Raw genomic sequence first — 16035 nt, 5'->3', positions numbered from 1 at the left:
CTGGCTTCATGGCCTCTCCTATTTAAACCACGCTGAGTGGAATTAAAGAAAAACGTTGTAGGAGAGTGAAAATCTCCTATAATGTTAGGTCTGTAAGTGTCAGCGTTACTGTGGCCACTCTTACTGTTGTTGCTAGCTATGGACACTATCAGTTACAATGTTGGAAGTTTACTAAAACTGTTCATTCCAAGAGGCGAGCCAATTGACCTTTATTTCCTTTTGATAACTTTGTTTTTGTCCCTCTTAAACTAAACTTGGCTCGACTGATATGGAATGAATATGTCACGGATCATGTGCAGAGAGTGTGTGAAACTCTTAATGTTTACCTGGTTGTGCTGATTCACATCCTGTCCCTCTTAAAAGACGCATTACTTTGTTAAACATTCTGTATGTTTTACAAGTGCATACATGCTTTTCAGGTGCATGCATATGTGCAATGATACATGTGAACTTTTCAGTGTTTTTGTGTATACTCCGGTACATAGCTGGCGAGTGCTGACTGAGGGACATGGATCTTGCACACTGAGTGTGTGAACTCTGGCTGAACCCCTGGGTGTACTGTTTCAGGCACGCTCTGACAACCTCGCCCCAATGACCCGGCTCGCGACTGCACAGTTCACAGGGAGGTCCTCTACTCACGCACAGCCACCCCCTCCTCCCACTACCTCTCTCCCTCCTGTTCTCCCCTGATCCCCTATCTGCTCCCCCTGCACCCTCATTTACTCCCCCATCCCACTCCACTTCCCATTTCTCTCAACTTCCTTCAATCTCTCCCTTCATGCCGTGTTTTCTTTTCTTTTACAACCCCTCCTGCTTTCCCTTCTCTCTGCGTTCCTATCACACTGTTGTCCACAGAATCAAAACTGCATGCTGGCATCTTGCAGAAACAGGTCCTGCAGTCCTACCAATGGCGACAATATGTCTTTAATTACTACACACTAATATCCTCATCAAGGTTGTGGAAATCCTGTTGACACACAGCAAATCAGCAGCTTTGAGCACAACGAAATTCATTTTTAATGAAGGACAAATATAAGGGACAAATATAAAACTATAGTACACATTTAGTTGTTTGAATTCACAGGGAGAAACAGTACAGAGTACACACACCTTTTCAAGGTTTGTGTACTTTCCTCTTTTGATGTTATTGTACCTGCACTCTGATCTCTGTATGTATTGAACCTTTGACTACACTTCATTTATCTATTTTATTTACATCTGTAGTTACTAGTTCCTTTTCATATTGCAATTTTACATACAAAATACAAAGACTGCAACACTGGAATTGTTCTCACTCTATCACAGTGTAGCTGATGCTGTGGCTGGTGTTGCTTTTTGTAGACTTTATCAGCTACCAATTCAATAATTTTGTTTGCTCCTCCTCGTCAACCTGCAGTATTAAATAACTGCTTTTGTTAACGTGTTGATGGGTCAAAGGCAATAATACAGTAATAAAACTGCAATACTGACAAGAATCAATACACAGGACTACTTATACTCATAGTACAGTAGTAAACTAGTTCACTGAAACTGAAACAGAGTAATTCAACAGTTATTTAGGGAGGTGATTTAAATACTAGGGTAGGTTCCAACCTTGATATAAGTATTGTTGCATTTTTATGTAACTAAATTGTAAAATAAACAAAACTGAGTTACAATTCAAATGATTTTCTATTGACTTGATGATCTTGTTATGCTGTGGATGACAATATATACACGGCACAAGTTGCAGCCTCGGACAAGATTCAGAATATTGTGGAACTGGGACAAAAAGTACTCTGAGCTCTTTCTTTTTAAGAACAATGCAGGTGTGATACATTGTTAACAAGCACTGCCATCTGAGGTGCAAATTTCCAACACATCTGAAAAATTTCAAAGCCCTGCAATACATCTGGGTATAAGGTGAGAAATGATTCTGGCACTACTGTTAATAAAAGCGTTATTTATTTATTTTATTTAACTAACAACAATGTAAAAGATTTTTCATTAGTCACTGGGAGTGAATCGCAGTGGTTGTTTTTCATCTCCAAGGAAAGAACCGAAGTCTTCACGTTGACTAGCTCTTCTCTGGATAACATTACAGTGTTTTTCCTCAGTCAGTGAGTCATTGGCAGTTTCAATATAGCCCTCAGTTATTTTGGTCATGCAACACAGGAAATATGATGATTCAGGGTGTATTTCAGTATTATGCACATGGTGACCTATGATTTACTATTCCAGGTTTGTAGTTTTAGGTGGCAGTAACAGTGGAGATAAGAGGGAGTAATGTGTCCTTCGAATGGCTCCAAAACAAAACTCGAGCAAACAGGTTAACTGCTGCTGCAGGCTGCAGTTTAACTTGCATGTCTTTGTGGCCACCTGATGTGATAGACAATAAACAAACACTTCATAAATCTGGAAACTATTCCATCTCTATCAATGCCTGTCTTGTGTCGTGTCATAGGTCTGCAAACTTCTCTTTGCTGATCACCCCACCAGTCATCTCATTAACTCCCTGCCAACCTTTCCCTAACCCCTGGTACAAGCTTTACTCTTGACATTATGGGAGGGACCACTTATCCACTCAAAGGGCCCATGCTGTGCTGCCTGTGCAAACTGCCTGATTAGTTGGCCACCCCTGACTTGCTGTTTGGTCTGTTAGTGTCAAATGATAGATTGTCTGTCATTTGTCTTTTTCAAAAGCCTTTATATGCCTCTACTCCCTTTCCAAGTTTATCACATCCACCTGGTTTTTGTGTTATTTGAAGTTTGCCCACGAGCAGTCGTTTCTGAAGTCAAGAAGGCTGATTGAATCACGAGTGTTTTTATGGCGCATTTATGGAAGAGGAAACAGCTTTCAGTTTCTCTTGTATTGCTTGATTTCACTTTATCAAGAGATTACTTTTCCTGCCTGACTCCAGAGTTTGCTTTTCACATTGCAGAGCTTTTACTGTGTCCAGTGAGAATAGTAACATGAGCCCTTACAAAGACACACAGGGATGAGAGCGTCATCTGAATGTCAGAAAAATATTTATTGGAGAAGGTGGCTCTGCTTACCCTCCCATCCTCAGAATGACCTCCGTTTACGCAGGGCATGCCCCCATTCCCCACACAACCCACAGAACTCCTGCTGGAAATGGGTTTGTGTTACAGGGCCCCTGGGGGGCTCACAGCAGGGGCTGGAGGCCGTCAAGAGCAGGCCCCTTCAGCCATGGACAGCTCCTCCACTCTCGCAGAGTCAGCAAGGGAAAGACCTGAACTTGGAATGACCCCACCAAGCAAAGTCCCCGATGGGTTCATCTACAGGCCACAGCTCCGGTTCCCCTCACCCCTAAATTTTCCTGCTTTTCTATTTTTTCGAAACCTGTTTTTCCAAATGGACCAATACATTTTCCAGAGAAGTATCACTCCTCAGCACCCCCACCTCTTCCTGCTTCCCATCCTCCTTTCCTCCCCCTTCAACACCAGCAATCCCCCCCCCTCCCCTTACAGAGTCACCTAGTTAACTCATTTTACCCTTTTCACTAAAAGGAAAGGCCTTTGAAGTTTATGGCCTTTCTTCTTCTTTACACCTGCATTTCTAATGTGCAGCCAGTGTTAACAGTGGCTGGATTCTTTTACAGATTTTCCACATTAACCATAGCACCAACATATGATGAACATATAATAAAGTATTAGGCAGTTCTAACTATTAGACTGCTGAATAATACATAAATGAAGTAGTGTAGTACCAGTTCCTCTTCAACTTGCTATAAAAATTAATATGCAGCAGATTTCTGGCCTCATAGTAACCACGATTCCACATTTCCATTTCATTCCATTCATGTTCTGCTTTCCACTAACTTTTAAAGAGAAAATATGTGGGTAATGTTATGTATCTACAGCTTTTGAGGTTTGAAAATATAACAATCACAGAAAGGTAAAACAGAAATACAGCAACATTACGACTACAAAATCTATAAATGAATGCATCCTTCCTCCTAGACAAGATTTTGTAATTAGATGAACATCCTTACTTTCTGTTTCTACGTCAGTGGAAGTGTGGAACTGCCATTTGTCTATTATTCCCCCCCTCACACAAAAAAAAATAAATAAAAAATATGACTCACGAGCCACCGAGTCTGGGTCATTGTCACAAAGAACTGAAGTTCTTTGCATCTGACTCTGAACTCTTAACTGCTGCTCAGGCACTTAAAGTAGTGGACTTTTCCACTCAGCCTGAGCCTCTGTGAGCTCCGGCCAGAGAGGCTGGCAGAGAACCAGACATTAGCACTGGTACTATAAAGGCTTAAAGACAGACAGGGCTCCAGAGGCACTGGCAAGCCTCCCCCCATGAATTTTGCCTAATAAAGTCCATTACACTCAATATCCTCACCTTAGTTGTCCACCATTTATAATACCAGTGAGGGATTTATAGGTATTAAAATGTCCCCCTGAAAATTGGATTTCTATTAAATGCTATGGTAAGGAATTTTAACAAGGAAAGCTAATTTGTTGGCAGGGTATTTTTCTGTTTTCCACTTGCAAAAGTGAGAACTTGTAGGTATAAAACACAGGAGGAGTCAGTACTTTACAAATAATTCTGTAAGATTAATTTCTCATCCAAACTATCATGGATTTTACAATTCCGACAGGAGAAAAATTATGTAAACAAATGCATCTGAACGACCGGCATCAAATTACACACTGGCTGCCACTACCCTAGAAACATGATGACTTTGCACCCCCATGTGGTGAAAGTATATCATTACACATTTACAGACTAGCATAAGGAGGATCTTGCGTGTTTCTTCGAGGGCTGTTCTTTTTTTTATGATTTAACGTTGTAGATTTTAATCTACTTTTAAAAAAGTTTGATTAATTTTTTAAGCATTTTCACTTTAAATTTATTTGATTCTTCCCAGCTACCAGGAGAGATACTAAGGGAGAAAAAAGAAAAACGAGTATATGAACATCCATCATGCTTGGTTTCAAAAACATTTCATTTGTGAAAAGGAGTGATTCGTATTTAAAGACAGACCCAAAGAACTAAAAGACTTGAGCCTGTGATTGAGCTGTCACCAAGATGTAAAATATAGCACCACTCTATTAAAAGTGGCTGGGAGACAGTTTTTTTATGGACTCAAAGCGTACTTGAGCTTTTACATCAAAATGAATTTCACTCTACAATTGTTTGCACCAGTGAACAGGAAAATGTATCCTTATATGCTGTCTTTAAAGCCTTTTACAGTAGTTATGTGCGCTCAGCAGTGCTTTTATCATCACCTTTACAATTTAGTCTCTGTGGAGGAGCTCAGATATTTAGTTATTATCACGTACATTTACAGAATGACTCAGATACGGGTAACTCATGTATAATTTATTTTATTACTTTTAAAATGAATGATCCTTTTTTCTTTATTGTAGAAAACAGTCAATCAAAGAAACAGAAAGAAACTCAGTGTGTTCTAAGAACTAAAAGATGGTAAGGAAAAATAGAAACACCACAATTTATAACCACAATGGTGAGAATCAAATTAAAACCGAATGCAAAGATTTGTGAATCTCATAAAGTTATATTTTATTTGAAACGGAACATAGAAAACATACCAAATGAATAAAGTGAGAAAATATAATTTTAAGAAAACTAAGCGGTACTACTGAACAGCTGTAGGCTTTATCAGTGCTTGCAAGTGCTGATTGTAAATTAACAATGTCAGACATGCCTATCTAGTGATGCTATAAAAACAGGAGTAAAGGCGGGGAGGACAAAGTGGTCCAGCACAGTGCTTCACAAAGAAAGTTTATAACGGTACTAGTTCTAATGTCTGTAACATGGTTTTTTCAAGTGTGAAGGAAAAACTAGCAACATACTGAGACATCTTTCTACATAACATATATATTCAGTTCCTGGAGTGCCTTATATTGTATGTGCAACTCATGTGCTACTGCTACTGTTTCCCAACCAAGCAGCTCATCTCTACAGATGCTTAATGCAATTTTATTTGACTAAGTAGGCCTGAATGAAAATGAATGCCAGACCCAGTTTAAATGTTGACTGAGAGACTGCATTAGGCAGGAGTCTCTTTGGGGTTTTAGATAATAAGCAGTTGTATTGACGCTAAAAATGTCTGAAGGTGTACTTGTTTCCTGGGTCAAGAATCAATAAGGGAACTGATAAAGAACCAGATCGATTAGTAGATTTAATAGCAGCATTGGTAACTCTATCAGTTCTCAGGCCTACATGTGAACGTGATCGAGAAACACCACTGTCATGGAACAAAGCTCATTTAAAATAGACTGAGCCAAAGCGGAAAACGGTTCTATGGTCAAATGAATCTCCAAAAGTTGATTGTGTTCATCTGGACGTAGCGTTTTCAGTGGGAGAAACGTTTCATCACTCATCCAAGTGACTTCTTCAGTCTCAGCTGACTGCAGGTTTCCCCAATCTTATAATCTTATAATAGGATTGGGGAAAGATTGGGGAAACCTGCAGTCAGCTGAGACTGAAGAAGTCACTTGGATGAGTGATGAAACGTTTCTCCCACTGAAAACGCTATGTCCAGATGAACACAATCAACTTTTGGAGATTTACTTACCTGGATGATTGAGAATGCATCAAGAGGTCAAATGAATCATTGGATCTTTCTGGAAAACATGGAAGTTGTGTCCTCTGGACTAAAGATGAGAGGAACAATTCAGCTTGTTATCAGCATTCATTTCAAAAGTCTGCATCTCTGATGGTATAGGACTGTGTTCAAGCCTGTGGAATAGATAGCTTGCGCTTCTGAAAAAGCACCATCAGCGCTGAAAGACATATACAAGTTTTACAGCAACATGTGCTCCGACCCAAATGATGTGTTTTTCAGGAAAGAGCTTGCGTATTTCAGCAAGATAATGCTAAATCTCATACCCCATCTATTACAACAATCTTTTACCAAAGAAGAGCCTGGCTGCTAAACTGGCCTACTTGCAGTCTAGAGTTTTTACCAACTGAAAACATTTGGCTAAGGACTGTTGAGCAGCTAGAATTCTGTATCAGACAAGAATGGGACCAAAAGTCAAGCATCTAGTCTCCTTAGTTCCCAGACATTTACACACTGCTGTTACAAAAGAGGGGATGCTCCACAGTGGTAAATATGGCCCCATAGCAACATGTCCCAGTTAATTTTTTCACTTGAATTATTAAGAAAAATTTCAGTTCAACTATCTGATATGTTCTCACAGTACTATTGTGAATAAAATATCACAACTTATTTTGGAATTGGGGTTGTGTTTACTTTAGGCTAATTTATTTTTTAATATATTTTGCTCAAGCTGGTATTTGATGAAGAAAACACCCATTCAAATTGTCATCAGAACTTCATCAAGAAAATTAATGATGAATACTAAGATGATTGTAATTGCCCATATTCATTTAATGATCCTTTTGTAACTATTTCACCTTACAAGCACAACACTATTTGGAGAGCAGAGAGAGAAAAGTTGTGTGTAACCTTTCCAAACCTGCTTATCCCAAGGTTGTCCCAGCACCAGGAAGGGTAGATCACAGATCTAAAGTGAGCTGATAGAAAGGGATAATACTCTAATCTCAGTTGGATCTCAGCAAAGTTAAAGGGCACATTGAAGAAAGAAAAGGATTACAATCTATTCTGACAGCTGACTTCATGATTTCGTTAATGTTCTGATGAAAAATGCAGACGAGAGAGAGGGGGAAAACTTCTTAGAGCAGAATATATACAACCCCTTATCAGGGAAGAATTGGCTTCATGATTTATCTCCCACAGGTTTCAGCAGTCATTCTCATTTTCTCTTTTCTAATCTTACACAATACAATTAGGATGAAAAAGAAACAGGAGACAGAATATTGAAAAGGTGTGAAAAATGCTTAAGAATCAGAATCTCAACATATATTGAAAAATACTTACAGGATGTTCCTGAGTTTTGCGTCCATCCTGACAATAATCATATTTTTCTTTTATGGTTAAAATACTCAAAGGACCCTTTGGGTTTGCCTTGCTATGATTTGCATCGCTAGTACAAAGGAACAGAACATGGTGGCCAACTAGATGCAGTGACACTGAATTATCACTAGATGGCGATGCTGACCCACGCCGTTAATAAGGGTGAAGCAACATCAATTAAACCGTTTAATGTTAGGACTGCTAAAATGCACGTAATTAGAGAGAAAATGTACTGTTGAGTTTAACGTATCGTTGAGGTACTAAAGTCAGCTTCATGTTTGGTTATCTACCACTAATAAATTACCAATTTCAAAATAAAAGCCCTCATTCAATTCATGCAGTCAGTTTTTGTTTGTGTGTGTTTGTATATAATATATATAATACATATAATACAAATATACATAATTCATCAAAAACTCAAATATTTGCTGGATTATATGTAAAAGTGATTCGTTATGGAATACTGTATCTTCAAACTGTGCTATGCAAATAGACCCAATTTTCTTTTTACCTGATGATGCAAAAATTAATTTATGAGCATTATCCTCATTTTCATGATACAATCAATATAATGAGCATAGTGGGAAGGTGAAGTGAAGGTCCAGGGTTTGAGTTCTCTAGCCAGCCTCTCTGTGTTTTTGCATGTTCTCTCTGTGCCTCTCTCTGGGTTTTAAAATTTCCTCCCGAAGTCCAAAAGCCTTGCATGTTAGGATAACTGGTGATTCTAAATTAGCTGTAGGTTTGAACAGTTGCCTGTATATATGTTTTGGCCCCGTGGTTGATCGGCAAACTGTGGGATAGGCTCCAGCCTCCCCATGACCCTGATTTTGACAAGGATAGATGGATAAAAATCGACATAATAGAGTAATACAGAATGTAAATGGTCTGTTATGAAGATGCTTGGCAGCTCATCACCAAATATCAGTAGCTGTTTTCTGCTTAATTTGAGGTTTGCAGTGATGAGTGAGCTTAACCTTTTAAGAACATTATCTGCTATTGGACAACGGATAAACAAGCCAGCCTGTAACCTTTTAGTAGGACAAATTTCCAACAACAAAAAGCTCGGCAAATCCAACTGAGTGGAGGATGCCCTGTTTTCAATACAATGTTATGTCTTGAAGATGACTCACCTTTAAACACAGTTTTTATCACAGTCATTGGAGATTTGTGCACTTAGTGGTTAGATGTGTTTGGACCTATACAAAGAGGCTGCTATTACTTTTAATGATTTATACAATTGCAGTCATTTTTAAAGAACAAAACAGTGTCATTCAAACCGCTTTTCTGTTAGTTGTGACTGTAGTTTTATAGTTTGTCAGATCATAATTATGATGTGTTTTGACAACCGCTTCAGTCTAGTCAGCGGCTGGGCACAATTTTGCACTCAGTGCAGCACACAGACTTTAACAACTTTTGACAAAGAGTACTCCCTCTTTATCAAACCCTTTAAAAGTCATCACTCCCCAAAATCTCTCACTCAAGCTCCAAAACACAACATGTGTGTGTGTGGCACTGTTTTACTGACACATCGTCTGATTTGTTTTGTTTGTCAAGGTCAAGCGTGTGCATTTCATCAGAGTCTAAGTAATTGAGCAGTTACAAAGCATCATACTGGCAGGATTCTCTGTTACAGCATGCATATCGGTTTCTCTGCAAGATGGAATCATTAGAGTATCATCTCAGGTTGCTATTGTTTTTTGAACATTGCTTCATTATTTAAGTCACATTTCAATGTTAATTCTCCAGCCACCCGAAGGTATGGCTTGTCTTTCCCATTATGGCCATTCTATACTGGCATTGTTAGGTGTCTGCTTCTTTTTGCACAGAAGAATATCTCTTGCATGAATGAAACTTGTTTATTCTCAGACCATTGTTGCCTTCGAATAAAGTCCATGAGTTCACAAGGGAAATTGCACTCAGATTTATTCTCTAATTAGGAGATGTGAGTCGGGATTAAAGGCAAGAAAAGCCCGGGGCTGGTGTTCTGCTGCTCACTTATGCATGTATGTCTCACAATACAGAAATAAATGACGGAAGAAGTATGTATAACATCATCACTACAACTGTGTATAATGAAATTAGAGAATGTTTTTTGACACATGACTTGAGAGCAGTATTTTCAGAGAGATAGAGATAGCAGTCCAAGAAGATGCCTATAAGGACAGTCAGAGATATAAACATGGTAATATTGTATAATAATTTACATTCACTACTTTAAAAATGCTCATCTTCTCATGTCTTGCATTTCAAGGCTACTGACAGTAACTGACTTCACACAGTTTCTCATTACAACAGCAGAAATTCTTAACAATGTCAATTCAACTCTCATTACCAATCATAAACAGAAGTCTTTGTGCATGGTGACAACCTGTCTGCTCCTGGAGGGCATCATGTCTTCCTCACTTTAGGATAACTGGCAGTGATCGCTGAGCATGCAAGCACTATCTCATATTAACTGGTTCCAATTAGCTGAACAATTGCCCAGAGCTGAAACCATCCCTTAAATGAAAGTGTTGAAGAAAAAAGGGTACGGGCCTGGAAGTTAACATTTGACACAGCATCTTTTCTTTTTTGAGGCAAATGAGTCAGCACGATCCGTAAAGGTTTTGCTATATTTAGCTTCTTTTGCTGCCTTATTCCTAGGACTCCCGCATTCAGAGCAAGCATGTGTCAGAATACTTTGAATTCAACAGCGTGTCTGTAGTGCAAAAAATTACAAAAACAAGTCATCTCTCAAGCCACATTTCCTTCAACCTATCTTTAAATTCTAGCTGCAGTCTATTTGTTTGCATGTGTAAACAGTCAGGTGGGTTGTTATTCTTGTCAGTCCTCTCTGGAGAGATGCGTAGTCTCCCCTGCAGCTTCCTCGCTGCTTGGATAATCCAAACAGATGTGGACTTCCCTCAATGGCCCCCATCAGTCCTTTGGCCCCTCTCACATCGACTAATCTCAGCCATGCCTGTGATAGCAGAGAGTGCACCATCTGCTCTCCTCCAACCCTCTTTGAGATGGGCAGACCTCCACATCTGGACCCCTGCCTGCCCCGCCTCCTGTTTCTTCTTTTATCCCCTCTGTATACTGTCACTATCACTCACATAGAGTGCAACAAGGATTTAAGAGCTCATCAGGCTTTATAGTTTTAATATATCAGTGTCACAATCAGTGAGCAGTGGATTTTAAACTAATCTAAAGTTAAGTGTTCAAGCAATTTTCTTTAAAATACGTTGAAAATAAAAGGAAGATTTGTCTTTTATCTTTGAATATTTTATAAAATAAAAGGTCTGATTGGTATATAATTATCACATGGAGCCTAAAAATAGTTCTATTTTTTAACAACTAATCCTAACAGACCTCTTCTACTGTATGATGCAAATAAGTAAAATGAATGAAAGATTTATATTTAAAGATATATTTCTTTAAATATGAAAGTGTTTCATTGTTATAGTCTTTGCACAATGAGTTATCATGATGTATTATTTTTTAGGCTTTTTTAACACAGCTGGCTTTTAATGAATCTCAGTTAACTTTAATGAATCTGTTTTGAACTTGACAGTTAATAACGATACAAACAGAATTTGAAAACAATAGTCTTGATTCAAAGTCGGGCGGCATTCATGCAGGCTTTCAAAACTGCGCTCACTAGTCCATTACTAAAGGAGCCTTTTTTTCTGACACAATCATTAACATTCATGTTGTGTTTCAACATGCAATGAAAAATGATTGTCAGTCAGCTTCTTGCAATTAGCGATAGAGGATGCATTGGTTTAATGACACTTCTCTTTGCTATGTAATGAACACTAAAATGATCCGACGCTCAAGGCACAAACAGAAACCCTGATTGATAAGCTTTTATTTTGTTGTTGCGAGAAAAAACACTCTCTTTTGTTAATTAAACCATTAACAATAGAGGCTCTTGTGAGCTGATGATAATTAACCATTAAAATCAAGTGTGTAATTATTCATATATCTCATCTTAACACCCTTTTAATTTCCCTTGCAGGATTAATATACAAACAGTTAACCTAGCTAGGACACATTAACACTGTTATTATGAAGTGATTTATTTATTTGATGTGCAAACTGCCAATAGCCTGCAGACTATATTATCACTGTCAAGGGTAAATTGGCAGACACTCTTGCGCCAGCTATTGATTAAACCATTCATCTGTATCATCACCTCCAGACACACAATAGGGAAACATTTAGACACCCTAATGAAATCCTTGAGGTTTCGTTTTTTTATGTTTACCATCAACGTGTCCCCTTACTACCCCTGCGTTAACTGTTCCAGTGAGGGAGAGCAAACAAAGCTGACGTTCCTAATGGCTTCTCCACCCTTTAAAAACACCGAACATGAGCTCAGAGACCAGCAGGAAACTTTTGAAGCATGCGCACAGGTCTCATTGTTTTATCCATCAGCAACTATTCATCCCATTGTGGGTGACTTCACAGGGAGAACAGCCCCGTTGCCAAAAAATGAACACTCTTGCAACCTTGACATTCATGATGTTGTGAAAGGGTTTGTAAACAGTGAGGACGTAGCAATGAGTGATGCCAGGAGGAAAACAAACGTGGTCTGTCTTCAGTCTTCTTTTCTCTGTTCCATTTGCTTTCTAAAAATTTGTTGCTCTCTCAACCTAATCCATCTTTTAGCCCTAAGTAGGCCATATGGACGCCTATATTTATTTATAGCACACCTCTAAAATAAGCTCTTCTCTCTTTTATATATTTTTTATATATAGTATATATTACTATTAGCATTTCTTAAATTATTTACTTTTGATTACACATTATATAGCATGACACACGACACTTAGTGTGGCTCTTAGTGAAATATGACACATCTTTTATGTAAAAGAACGTCATCGTTCCGTTTGCTATTGTTCTCTTTTCTTTTTAAGTTAGCGCCACTTCTTTGTGTCAGAGGTTTTTGTAACTGGCATCTGAATTGCATGTGTGAGAATCCATGACAAGCATTTAGCTCTAATTGCAATCCTTCAGCTGGAGCATATTGTTTCAGTGTCTTGGTCTTTTCCATGTAGGACAAGTATTATATTACAAACATGTTAAATGAGTAATCGGAGATCCATCTTTGTCTACCAGATTTTGATAGACGAATCGTGACTTCAGCTGCTTGCAGCCTTGTTTTCTGGTGGTATAATTTAACTGCAGGCACTAAAAGTACACGTATCTGCTACCGCTAGTGGTGCTTCGTGCAAATGTAGTATTTTGTAGAGAATTTGATTAATGTGGTACATATTGACCTCATTAGGCCCCAAGTGAGTCAGGTTGAGCGATGCTAAGATCCATTCCCTCCTGCCACTTGGCGCTACCAGCTTACTCTTCCCCTCATTTATCTTTAATGTGTTTGCTGTGCTGGATTAATTTCTCCAGTTCAACACACATCAATCACAGGGTGATATCACTCCCCGCTTGGTGATTACAGTAAACACTTTTTTTCCATTATGCACTAATGTCCACTATATTGAAAATGACTTGTTTTTACACAGCTTTTTCAGTTATTTTTGATGTGGCCTTATATTTTGGAGTGTAACTTCTCAAAATCGAAAATAAAATGAAAAGAATATTGCTTTTTTGATCTGTTCATCTGACAACTGTTTGCACTGACTATACAGAGAGTGCATAACACTTTTATCATACAATGGTGCATAATAGAACTTTGCTCTTAATGAACGTAAGGAAGCAGTATTTCTTTCACCATTCATTTATCATGTTTCACTCTTAATATTTACACATATGTGTTTTTTTTCCTCTATACAAAGAATACAATTTGAGGGTAATTGACTCAGCCAGCCTGCCAGCCTGTGTTTTTGTGCAGTGGATGAGCAGTTCGCCAGGAGTATGCATTGATGTTCATGGCTGCCCACGGCTGCGTTGTCCCTGATTCACCTCTCACCCTCTCTGCTTTGAATGATATTTCAAAGCTTCTGTCAAAGTGTGACTGGGCAGTGGCAATACACATCATCACTACACTGTGGATTACTCTGACATTATGTTTTAAACAATATTGCAGTAGCAGTAGCAATTCCTATTTAGACTACTTTGTTCAAATACATGAATACTGTTTCGACTATTTCTTTAATTTGGCAGGTGAGAGCGGAGGATGGAAGTCAGGTGGCAGACAATCATACTAAAATGCCAAGAGTAGCAGCTGTTCAAATTTCTCTTGACCACATTATTTTTCATCTTACCACTGGGGTGCACCAGAGTCAGAAATGTGTGCACAATGGTAATGGGCTTCATCAGACTTGCTAAAAGAGCACGTGAGATATTTTACACACGAGGGTCAGTTTATTCATCAAGAGGAGGGAGTAGCTTCCAGTCTGTTAAGTCAGGCAGTTGCATAATGTCTCCCTTTTCTCTAGAAGGCGCTGTCTAAAGTAGAAAAAAACTCTATGATGTCATCAGAGGATTAAAATCAGGATCTATCTGCATCTGGGTGCTTCAGTTCTGATAATTTTTTTAAGCTGTTTTCACACGTGAGTTCCACACAGTATCAGTATAATCAGGCTGGACAATGTCGAGAAATCCTCATAACGGGAAATAGTTCAGTTCAGTCCGTACATGCTCACTTCTGAGTATGTTTGGGGTAGCCGAGACTGCTGGCTGTGCAGAGCACGCAGGAGGCGGGACACATGACGCCCACTTCCTCACTGTGAAGTCACCAAAAATTTACTTGCCTTATTCTGACATACTCACAACTGGACACCATAAAGACTTTTTAGTGCAAAATTAAATTGTGCTAGACACTGTGGTTATTCAGCAATTTTGACAAATCTTAGCTAAATAAACAACAACTGCAGTGCGTGTGTAAAATAGTGTCTGTATCTATCTCTTTCAAACATCCTGTGACTATAAAACTAAATTTAAAAAAAGTTTGTATTTATCACAATAAACATACAAATATATATTATGTTTGAAATAGAAAATATCTATTTTAAATTTACAACAGAGGAAATATTCGAGGCAAATTAAAGTTACTAGTTAGGGAAAAAGAGGAACATTCTGAGAATCAAAGTGAAGAGTAAAGGTGGGATAAAGCATGAGAAGGTGACACAGCGTTTGATCCAACACCACCATTTTCTCTTTCACACTCATCTCCACTAAGTCCCCACTCCTGTGAACTCTGTGAACATTCAGCATCAGTTACACCAACAGAGAAACTGATCACACACGGCTCCTTTGAACTTCGCAACCTGACCCACTGCAGCCCACTTCTTCCAAAAACCTTAACTCCACTGTAAGTCACCAGACCATTATTCATTCAGTGCTTCCTCTCTGGGGGTTGGCTTACTTTCCTTTCTATCCTGCTCACTTCCTGACTTTGTGGGTCACGAACAGACAGTAAAGAAAGACGCAGAGATAGATATCTAAATGTAAAAAATACACAGATGCTTCTTTTCCCAAACAAATTTCACCTACGTCATTTGCTTAAATAATTTATTACCATGTAATCTTTTGTCATAATTGTTAAAATTGAAGCTACTCTTATAGCCTACAGTGATCGTACACCTAACGTGTAGTGAAGCAGCTGTAACTATTGCTGAAAAAGATCCGTGATCCTTCCATGTTTGATGCCATTAATATACTCAGTGATGATGGGGGTGGGAGTGAAAGTCTAAAATGGGTTTACAGGGCCAGAGCGCTTCAGACATTCTTTTTCTTTTTTCTTTTTAGATGCCAGGTCCAGTTAGCTGATGCATGGAAAGAGAGGCGAGGCAGTCGCACACTGAGGGCCAAGCTTCCCAGCATCCCTCCCTCTCCCTGTTCCCGCCTCGGCGTCCAAGAGCTCGGGCCTCCGGCTGTGTAGCCATGACAACCAAATGAGGTAAATGGTTGCAGAAGAATCCTCATCACGACCACCTTCACAGCACTTCTTTTCAGTGTAGCATGAACGTAGTATGTACAAGTCTTTCCCGCATTCTGCTCTGTATCCAGTGTAGTAATTCCCATTTGGAGTCACAATAAATGAATCTCAGCTCTTTCTTTTCTGCAGTATAGCATCCGCCTGCTTTCTGTCAAGCTAACATTACACGCCCCAAGGGTTGTTTTTATCCCATTATTCTCTTCAGACGGCTTTAAAAAAAACATT

Source organism: Neolamprologus multifasciatus, chromosome 5 (assembly GCF_963576455.1).
Source record: "Neolamprologus multifasciatus chromosome 5, fNeoMul1.2, whole genome shotgun sequence".
In the NCBI taxonomy this organism is placed as follows: domain Eukaryota; kingdom Metazoa; phylum Chordata; class Actinopteri; order Cichliformes; family Cichlidae; genus Neolamprologus; species Neolamprologus multifasciatus.
Note: the sequence above shows the minus strand (reverse complement) of the source record.